The sequence below is a fragment of the Arachis ipaensis genome, chromosome B03, assembly GCF_000816755.2.
Source record: "Arachis ipaensis cultivar K30076 chromosome B03, Araip1.1, whole genome shotgun sequence".
NCBI classification, from domain to species: Eukaryota; Viridiplantae; Streptophyta; class Magnoliopsida; order Fabales; family Fabaceae; genus Arachis; species Arachis ipaensis.
This window is the reverse complement of record NC_029787.2, coordinates 8,525,330-8,536,873: the sequence shown is the minus strand read 5'-3', so window position 1 is coordinate 8,536,873 and position 11,544 is coordinate 8,525,330.

Below are 11,544 nucleotides of genomic sequence, written 5' to 3'. Positions count from 1 at the left end.
AACATTAAATTAATTAATTGAATTGGTTCAGATTTTATCTTTTCATAATACATATCCAAATCTATTAAGGTCGGATTTGATTGAAGGTCAGACATAATTGTATCCAATTACACCATAAAAATTAAAACCAATATAATAAGATTTAATCGATTTTAGACAAATAATCAAATTACCTATACTCATGAACACTCTGACCAGCTCCAATCCCATTTATTTCGCGGTTCCCATTTCCATTTCTCAAAAAAATCCAAACTTGCAACGTGGAAGTTTAGCAAGCATAGCTTCACCACTACATCAACTTTGCCTTTGCTATTATACGCTAATTAGTAAAGTAAAAAATTCACATAAAATTATTTTTATATGGAATTAATAGTGATAATTTAGTTAAATTTATTAAATTATTTAATAATTTTTAAATATTAATTTTATATAAAAATAATTATATGTAAATTTTTACGATTATAACTAAAATAATCAATTTAACCAATAATTAGTTGAACTAATAATCTAATAACATACTTGTTCCGGGGGTTACCTGAAACCGGTAGGTTGGGCTGTAAGGGAAGGCCTAAGGTTAAATGAAAGGTGGTCTCCGACTTGTGTTACGTTCTGCGTGCCGTTGTCCGAGTTCTGTGTTCCAAGCAATGTTCTGAAAATCGAACCGGACTGATCGGTTCAACCGGGTTAACCAGAAATCGGTCACTTAGTCGGTTCGGTCCAACTGTAAAATCGTCCTGCAAAAAATCGGCCGAATCGGTGGTTAACCGGCGAACCGGACGAACTGGCCGGGTTTCTAGAGGCACTGGTTCTCCCCCCAGGTAACAAAATGGCGTCGTTTGGCGCTATAAAAAAAAAAAAGAAAAAGAAGGTTGTAGTGAAGTGAAGTCTGAATGCATTGCAACCCTAATCTCTTCAAAAAAAGACTCCTAGACCTGGTCACCTCCCACTCCCAACCCTAATCTCTTCGAGCTTCTGCCTACGAAGGACACCAGCAACCGTCAAACGAAACAGACGCCGGAGCCAAGCCTCACCGTCGCGGGTCGAAGCCTTACCGTCGCAGGTCGTCGACTTGTTGTCGTCACCGTCACCGAAGCGTCATCGTCTGGCTCTGGCCTTCTGTGCTCTTCTGCGGTTAGTTCTGGATCTTCTTCTGTTCTTCTGTTTTTCTTTTTTCAATCTTTTTGAGTTTTTTTTAGTACTGTGGTTTTGACTTTTTTTTAATTAAATTTTTATTTAGTGAAGAATTTAGGACAGATTTAAAGTAGGTTCATGTTCTTCAGATGCAGAGTTCTTCTGCTCTCTTGTTCTATTTTTTATTTTTTTTTTATTTTCTTTATTATATGATTAATCATTCCATCTTTTCCTTCTTTCAATTAATTTTGTTTATCCGGTGACAAAACTGTATGAATCATTGAATTGGACATATTTGAGTTCATGGTTCTTGTTCTGTTTTTTCAAATCTTTTCCTCCACCATCTTCCCCTCAATCCGCGACTTTCTCTCTCTCAGAGTCGAAGTTGAGCCTCTGTTCCATCCTCTTTTCGTAGATTTTTTTGGTGTGTGGCGACCTCTCATTGCCGTCTTTGGTCGTGGCAGAATCATAGTACGACAGCAACTCCTTCCTCCCTTCTTCATTTCCATCTTTGACTAGTACTTCAGGTTTTTGCTCTGTTTTCTCTTACTGTTTTGTTCTGTTTTAGCTTTAATTCTATAGTTTGTTCTACATTAGTTTAGTTGGATTTTTTATTTATGTTAGTGGATTCTAGGTTGTTGGAATAAGGTAGTTTAGTTTGTAGATTCTAGGTTTGTTGCAAGTTTTGGGCATTGGAAATTTCTTGGTTGGCTTATGCTTTGATTGCTGATATAAGCTTGGTTACTTCTATTTATTATTGTGTTTGGCTGTATTAAGTGTGGAAGTTGTTGAATGGGTAAGCATTGCAGCTGAAGTTTGTTTGTTTATGCTGAATTTATACATTGCGTGCTAGGAGTTCGATTAAATGCCTTTGTGATGCTTTGAGTTTGAATTATATGTTGTAGTTATCATATAGTTTGAACCACTCTTTGTTTAGGCAAATTGTTCAAGAATAATGCACTTTGGATTGTCTCTTGATGCTTGTTTAAGTTATGAAACTCATGTTTATCCATTGTTCATGGTAGCTCTTCATGCTTGTGCTTGATGTTATTTTTGTCATGAAAACACCTAAATGAGTGGAATGCTCAAACTTCTTGCAATTTAGGTGATTTCATAGACAGAATGCGTTAATTTTGTGAAGTGGTGGTGACTTTTAATGATAAATTATGGATAATGTATTTTGTGAAATTATTAAATTTTGAATTTCATTAGTTTAGAAATTATTGAATTTAAATTTTTAAAATTATGTATTGAATTTTTTATAATTTTACTCTATATTTAATTAAACCGATTCAACTCCGGCTGAACCATTGAACCGTTAAACCAGTCACTCGATCGGTTCAATAATCGGTCCGGTTCTTGCAACCTTGGTTCCAAGAGATGGGGGGTGGTACCTGTAAAGACACTCCAATGCCTAAGTCAACAAGGGGGTAAGTAGGTTTATAGTGTATTGGAACTTAAGTTTACCTAAGAATGTTAGTATATTTATAAGGAAGGAACTAATATCCACCGCTGAAATAGTTTCACTTTTGATGGTGGATAACTGTCTCTTTATCTTCATAGGGTTGTTGGGATCTCTCTTCTAGAAGTGGGTGAGAGATTTAAAGAGGCAATTATTCACTTGAATAAGTGCTGACTGCTTGCTGGTGTCGACTCCGACTTCTTAGTAGAGGTCGGATAGTTAGTGAAGGCCAACCTTTTGGATTGGGCTTCTTGACTTGATTGGGTCTGGCTTATGTTTTGGGCCAGGGTATGAACAGTGCCCCTACTTGAGTCCGATCTCTTGGTTATGATTTGGATTCGAGTATTAGTTGAACCCGGGGATGCTTAAGTCGGTATTTCTTTTTAAGTCAGAAAACCGACATGATTTTGAATTTTCAGTTCTCACATCTAATCAAACATCGTGTTCGTTTGGCTTTTGCATTTACACGTGGGGAGCAGTTACATTGGTAACGGCGTGTTGTTTTAATGACTGAACCGTTTTACAATTATGCCCCTGGTATCTTATAAATACTTTTCCCTCCTCCTTCTTTATTTTCTTTCGTTTTCGACGCTTTCTTTCTTCATTAAAAAAGAAACCCCTTTTGACTTCCATCGCTGATGCTTCATGACACCCATCCTGCCGTTCGTTGGGACTACTCTTTTTTTCAAAAAGGTTAGTTCTTACTGGTTCGCCTCCCTTCTTCGTTTTTCCAGTATTTGTTGTTTTAGACATACTGTATGCTTGAGAGGGAGGCTTTGGGTAGGTCTCGGGGGTATCTTCATTGTTTATAGTAGGAAACCTTAAGATTTTGTGTCTTTGTGAAAATCTTTCTGCGGTGACTGTTGACTGTTTTCTACTTTATTTGGGAAGGACTATTTTGTTTCAAACTAGTTTTGATGATTTTTCTTTTTCTTTATGTACTGTAGGTATATCTCCCTATATATTCTCCTTTCTGAAAAAATGTCTTCTCAAGTTTTTGAGGCCTTATTGAGATGGGTAGACTCCTCTATCCTTTCCGAGCATCCTGTAGTGGATGATGTCTTTTTAACCGAACTCAGAAAACACCATAGGGTTTGTAGTCTTGATGCCGACGAACCCAAATACAAATTAGTGGCCCTAGATCCTGAGGACTGGTTTACTGTGGGAGGCTGAATGACACTGACCCCCATTTTATTTTCATGTATGACTGTCTTTTTACCTGCCTAGGGGTTACCTTGCCTTTCTCCGACGTGGAAATTTGCATGCATCTGGCATGGTTGACACTTCTTTACGAAGTCGGTAGTGTCTTTTTGCAAGGTCGGCCAGAAGAATCCAACTCGAATAATCTTTCTGGCTAAAGATCTCGCTCCCAGATGGTTTCCACAAATGCCACCGTGTACTTCATCCAGGACTTCTTCCATATTTGAAGTCAGAACGCACTTCAACAATGGCATAGATATCCCTCTTCTGTAAAGGACATTTCTCACCAAGGTGTAGTTCTGTGCTTCCCTCTGGATCTTCTTGGCCTCTTTGTGTTCTTTCGGTAGGATGTCGAATTTTAAGTATTCGATCAGAGGAGTCATCCATCCGAGGTCTAATCCAAAAACTTCTAAGACGTCTAGCTTGGTTTCTGCCTTCGTGACTGAGGGTTCTTGGAGAGTTTCTTGAATCAGGCTCCTATTGTTTTTCCCTGGTTTGGTACTTGCTAACTTGGAGAGGGCGTCTGCTCTGCTGTTAAGTTCCTGAGTTATGTGTCTGACCTCGGTTTCAGGGAATCGCCCAAGATACTCCATAGTTATTTCTAAGTATCTTTTCATATTTAGGTCTTTGGCCTGATATTCTCCATTGATTTGGGAAGTCACCACTTCGGAGTCACTGAAGACTACCACTTTGGTTGCTCCGACTTCATTAGCTAGCTTTAGCCCGGCAATCAGGCTTCACATTCTGCCTGATTAATGGAGGCCGAGAATTCAAACTTCAAGGAGACTTCTATTTGAGTTCCATTCTCATGGACTAGTATTATGCCTGCACCGCTTCTGACTTTGTTGGAGGAGCCATCCACGTATAATTCCCAGGTTATGGGGGCCTCCTATTGATCTCCCGCATATTCGGCTACGAAGTTGGTAAGGCATTGGGCTTTTATTGCTGTCCGAGTTTCGTACTTCAAGTCGCACTCGGATAACTCTGTAGCCCATTGAACCATTATGCTCGTAATATCTATTTTCTGAAAGATTTGCTTTATGGGCTGGTTCGTCCGAATTCTTATGGTGTGAGATTGAAAATAAGGCCGAAGCCTTCTAGATGCTACTATCAATGCATATGCGAACTTTTCAAGTATTTTGATATTTTTGAACTCTTGGAATGCTTCTTTGCATTCAGGAGTCCATTTGAACTGATATCTTTTTCTTAGTATGAAAAAAGTGGTTGGGATCTTAATGCAGATCCTGCCAAGAATCTGGATAGAGCTGCAAGTCGGCCGTTCAGCTTCTGGACTTCCTTTAAGCGGTCGGGCTCTTCATTTCCAGGACCGATTTACACTTATTGGGGTTAGCTTCAATCCTCCTTTGTGTTAGCATGAATTTTAGAAATTTTCCAGCCTCTACTGCAAAGGTGCACTTATCGGGATTTAGTCTCATCCCGTGCAATCTTATGGTGTGGAAGATTGCGAGAGATCGTTCAGGAGGCTGGCATCATCCTTGGTTTTTACCAGCATGTCATCCACATATACCTCCATTAGTTCTCCCAAGTGAGGTGCAAACACCTTGTTCATCAGCCTTTGATATGTGTCCCCTGCATTTTTTAATCCAAATGACATGATCACGTAGCAATAGTTCGTTCTTGGTGTGATGAACGATGTCTTTTCTTGGTCTGGCTGGTACATCGGGATTTGATTATATCCCGAGTAGGCATCCATGAATGACAAATATTGATATCCCGAGCTGGCATCCACTAGGGTAACAATATTTGGTAGAGGATATGGATCTATAGGACATGCTTTGTTGAGGTCGGTGTAGTCGACGCACATCCTCCATTTACCATTCTGTTTTTTCACCAACACCGTGTTTGCTAGCCAGGTCGGATACTTGACTTCTCTAATAAAGCCTGCCTCTAGCAAGGCTTGCACTTGCTCTTCGACCACTTGAACCCGTTCAGGGCCTAGCTTCCTTCTTCTTTATTAGATAGGTCGGGACCCCGGATGAACAGCCAATCTGTGTGACATGAGTTCGGGGTCTATTCCAGGCATGTCAGAAGCTTTCCAGGCGAAGAGATCAGAATTCTCTTGTAGGAGCTGTACCAGTTTCTGCTTCAGATCTTTTGCTAAGTTGGCTCATATGTTGGTGTTCTTCCCAATCTCTTTCCCGATTTGTACCTCTTCTGCCTTTTCTCCAGGTTGTGATCGTAATTCTTCTTTTAACTCGGACTCTCCTGAGTTCAATGGTATTGACTTCTTTGCCTTTACCTCTCAGGTTCAGGCTTTCATTGTAGCAATTTCTTGCCAGCTTTTTGTCTCCCCTGATGGTAGCAATCCCTTCCGGTGTTGGAAACTTCATACAGAGGTGGGATGTAGAAACTACTACTCCAAGCCGATTTAGGGTTGTTCTGCCTATCAGGGCATTATAGGCAGAAGTTACATCGACGACAATAAAATCGATGCTTAAGGTCTTGGATTTTGTCCCCCTTTCAAAAGTTGTGTGTAGGGGAATTAAACCCAGTGGCTTAATAGGAGTGTCCCCTAATCCGAAGAGGGTGTTGGGGTAGGCCCTTAGCTCTTTCTCATCGAACCCCAATTTATCAAATGCTGGTTTAAACAAGAGGTCAGCTGAGCTCCCTTGATCCACCAGAGTTCTATATAGATGGGCGTTGGCGAGAATCATAGTGATTACTACCGGGTCGTTGTGTCCAGTCACAATGCATTGTCCATCCTCCTTGGTGAATGAGATAGTTGGGAGGTCGGCCCCTTCACTCCCAACCTGATAGACTTCCTTCAAATGCCTTTTTCGAGATGATTTGGTCAACCATTCTCCAGCAAATCCTCCTGATATTATATCAATGTGGCGCTCGGGGGTCTGTGGGGGCGGATTTCTTCGTCCGTGACCTTCATCGTCTCTTTTTTTTCCCCATGATTGTCCGACCTTTCCATGAGATATCTATCTAGCCGACCTTCCCTGGCCAGCTTTTCTATCACATTTTTTAGGTCGTAACAATCATTAGTAGAATGCCCGTATAACTTGTGATACTCATAGTATTCATTACGATTTTCCCCCTTTTTTGTTCTTGATGAGTCACGCAAATTTCTCTGTATACGTCGACTAGGAAAACTCGTAGAGGAGTATAAGAGTGATATCTTTTAGATCTTTCAGATCTGACTTCTTCCTTTTTCTTGGGCTCCTTCTCTTTTTCTTTTAATGGGTGGGGATGCCCTATCCGCTAACTCGGTTCTCATAACCTCGCATTTTTTTCCATATTGATGTACTTCTCAGCTCGTTCTTGTACATCACTTAAAGAAGTCGGGTGTCTCTTTGAGATGGAATGGGAGAAGGGTCTTTCTCGGAGTCCATTGACTAGGACCATTATCACTGCTTCAGTGGGTAAGTCCTGAATTTACAAGCACGCTTTGTTGAACCTTTCTATGTAGTCTCTCAGGGGTTCTCTGACCTCATGTTTTACTCCTAGTAGGCTATGTGCATGCTTAACTTTGTCCTTCTGGATTGAGAAGCGCGCGAGAAACTTGCGCGAGAGGTTGTCAAAGCTGGTAATCGACCTGGGGGAAGGCCATTGAACCACTTCATGGCCACCTTAGTCAAGGTCGTCGGAAAGGCCTTGCAGCGAATAGCGTCCGATGCGTCGGCTAAGTACATCCGACTATTAAAGTTACTGAGGTGATGCTTTGAGTCAGTCGTCCCGTCATACAGATCCATGTCGGGGCTTTTAAAGTTTCTAGAAACTTTAGCCCTCACGATATCCTCAATGAATGGGTATTCTTTTCCTAATGGGGTGTCTTCTCGATATTTGCGGGGATCCTTATTTCGGAGATTGGATTCCAGCCTTAAGAGCTTTCCTTCAAGCTCTCTTCGTCACTCGATCTCTCTCCTTAGTCTTCGTTCCGTTTCACGCTGTCGTTCCAACTCCTATTCTAGTTGCTCGAGTCAACCTTGGTGACCATGTAATAATCTTATTAGGTTAGCAGAGTGAAGTTGTCCATCTTTTTCGGGCTAATAAACTTCAAAGGAGATCCTTTTTTATCCCTAGGTGTTGGAGGGACCTTCGTCATGCTGTCCTTCCGTTCCTTGTAGGGATATTATTGCTCTGTCGTTGTTGATCGCGTCCTAGTGCTCTTGTTCAGACTCCAATGCAGTGTGTCCGTCTTCATGCTGGTCGTCTGCCATCATGCGTTGATCTTCCAGGTCCCCGGCAACGGCGCCAATGTTCCGGGGGTTACCTGAAACCGGTGGGTCGGGCTGTAAGGAAAAGCCCAAGGTTAAATGGAAGGTGGTCTCCGACTTGTATTACGTTCTGGGTGCCGCCGTTCGAGTTGTGTGTTTCAAGAGATGGGGGGTGGTACCTGCAAAGACACTCCGATGTCTAAGTCAGCAAGGGGGTAAGCAGGTTTATAGTGTATTGGAACTTAAGTTTACCTTAGAGTGTTAGTGTATTTATAGGGAAGGAACCAATATCCACCGCTGAATTAGTTCCACTTCTGATGGTGGATAACAGTCCCTTTATCTTAGAGTTGTTGGGATCTCTCTTCCAAAAGTGGGTAAGAGATTTAAGGAGGCAGTTATTCACTTTGATAAGTGCTGACTGCTTGCTGGTGTCGATCCCGACTTCTTAATAGAGGTCGAATAGTTAGTGAAGGCCAACCTTTTGGATTGGACTTCTTGACTTGATTGGGCCTGGCTTATATTTTTGGTCAGGGTATGAACAATACTATTCTAACTAATTACTGGTACACAACAATAGAGAGTTGGGTTTGGAAAGCTTGTAAATAAATTAGAGGTTGAATTAAAAATTAAATTAAAATATGGAGCTAGCTTTGGGCCCAAATTGGATCTAAATAAGGAATTAAGGATCCATTATAGCAAATTATTAAGATATGGATCGAATCCAGACCAAGCTTGTATTTTTTTTTTTGGTAAGTACCAGACCAAGCTTGTTGTCCCAGTCTTTATTTCTCAATATTCGGCCAAGCTTGTACCATGGCCTATTTTTAATTTTTAAAGCCCAAAACACTTTTTGAGCCCAAAATATTATAAATGGACCTTTCTTATTTTTACGAAATGTCCAGCTTCCCTTGTTTTTTTTTTAATGCTTCTACAAGCAATCTCTCTCTGTAGGCACATGTAGTTTTATTTTCTTCACATTCTCATTATAAAATTAATTATTTATTTGATTTGATTTTTCTATCCTGTGAATGATTTATTTATTTATTTTTAATTCTAGTAGTGTTTGAAACGCAAGAGATAACATGAAGCTAATCGTATATATTTTTGTGATCCTCAAGTTTGAATTGTTGACATGTAAACCTTTATTAGAAAATTATGTTCGTGTTCGGGGATACAATAAAAACCGTTATTGACTTATTGGTTATAATAGTTGTTGGGTTGGAAATTAATAATATGTTTTTATTTATTTGGTGAGGTGACGCAATAGGCCTCTATACAAATGATTTTTGCACTATGATCTCTAATTCGCTAATATATGCTGATGTTTGTATATGATCCATAGTAATAAGTTTGATGTCTCTTTGTTTGAAACTAAAGTTTCTTAAAATAATTTGTCAATCATGTTACTTAGCAGTTTAGTTAAAAGTGAGTTTAGAATCTAAATTAGAGCTCTAGCAAGGTCATGCTTATAAATTACAACATCCCATTTGACTTTTCTTTTTATTTCCCTTTTTATTTATTTATTTAGAGTAAAGTATATTTTTTGTTTTTAAGTATTATAATTTTTTTTAAAAATATTTCTAACATTTAATTTTATTCAATTTTGTTCCTAACGTTTTCAATTCATTCAATTTTGTTATTAATTTTCGATTTGTTTTAAAACTATCTCAACTTTGTCCTTAAAGTTAATATTCAGGAGTAATTTATTTTAATACGAATCGAAAATGTTATAAACAAAATTAAATACAATTAAACATTAGGAATATTTTTAAAGAAAAGTGACAAAAAAAAAACATACTTTACCAATTTATTTATCATATAGATAAAGTATTGGCTTTCATTATTAATTGCTAATAAATTGAAGTTTAGTGATTTTAAAAGACTTAGAATTGAGGAGGGGAATAGCTTGATTTTGAAGTTACTCAATGTTCACATTGCTTTATGGAGTGGCTACTTATTATCACATGAGGAAAGATGAACATAAATGGGAAGTGAATTGTGTGGAATCAAATTAGAAAGCTGGTTGGTTGGTTGGTTGGTATAGAGGAGTTAATACTGTGCCCCAAATGATCCAAAACCCTAATGTCACATCCACATCCAAATCCAAGCAAGCAGTGATTGTAATGATATCAAATTGATTGATTGTGCTAGTTGGTACAAGAGCTAACACATTTTTAAATTTGTCAAACTCAACTCTAGCGGTTGTTAAATCTAAATATAATAATAATAATAACATAACCTTTATTACATACATGATATACATTAACTTATCTTGTTTCTTAAGCTAAAGTGGTGGGAATTGAGATATGAAACAACACTTGAACATGTGAACGTATGGGTGGAAGTGTAGAAACTGAGAGAAAATAATTAAATCCAATAATTATTGTAGCTTGAGCCGTTTTAAAAATGTCAACAATGTCACAATTGGAGACGAGTTGGTGTTATGTCTAGGAAAGTTTAGTTTTAATTGTTAGGATAAAGAGGTCCCTCAACACCATGTGATGCCAATATCATGTGTTCATAAAAATATTTGGCCAATTCTAATTTGGAGCTTTGTTGAGAGATGTTTGGAATTTACTCAAAGGATTTTTGGGGTCAGCAACAAAGTTTAATTAAAGTATTATGTAAGGTCCCGAAACTGAAATTTGCCAAATTTCGGAGGACCAAACTTGACCAATAATCATACTATCAAATTCCAAATGATATATATCACTATATTTGTTCTGTTATCCTAACGGGTACTAATCTCAAATACTTGTTAAGTTCTTTTTTTTACTGTATCTCCTAATATCCAATAGGTCAAGAACTAATTTATCACAGTATTAAACTCTAATTAAGGATTTGTTGTTGGCCGATAGATTGCAGCATATAGGTAATTAAGAATAATAGTCTTAATTTTTTACATGATATTGCACTGTATACTTTGGTTAGGATTAGCAAGCCTAATAGTTGGCATTCTCACTATCATATTTTTAATCAAATGCAAATATCTTAAACAAATAAAAAATAAAAGTAGTAACTCAACTTAATAGTGATTCTTAATTTGAATTTGACTCCAACATCACAAGTGGTGTCCAACTTGAAAATAAGAAAACGTCCATCTTGACTGCGCATGTATATATAATATCTCAAAAGGACTACTTTTCCAAGTTTAAGAATTGGCGTCAAATGGACCACATAATTTCAATTTCATGAGCCCTACCGATATCTCATCCTTAGAGAAATTATTAAAATTCCATCATATATAAAATCAGTTTAATCTGCCCATGAACTATAGTCTACAGGGTTAAAAGAGGATAATTAATGTTGGTGTTTGTACTTTTGGTGAGGGGACCAGTTAACGAAATTCGAAAATCTTCACTTGAGTATTGTTGATATTAAGTTAGGGTAATTTAGGATAACCTATAAAAATATTTCGATGTTTAAGTCAATAATATTTTCTAATTAGTTATTTTTTTAAACCACGTATATTTTAAATGTCACAACAGTTTCATAAATTAACAACTTTATTTGTATTGATAAAATATCTATTAATTTTTATTAAATTCGTAACATAATATTCTCATT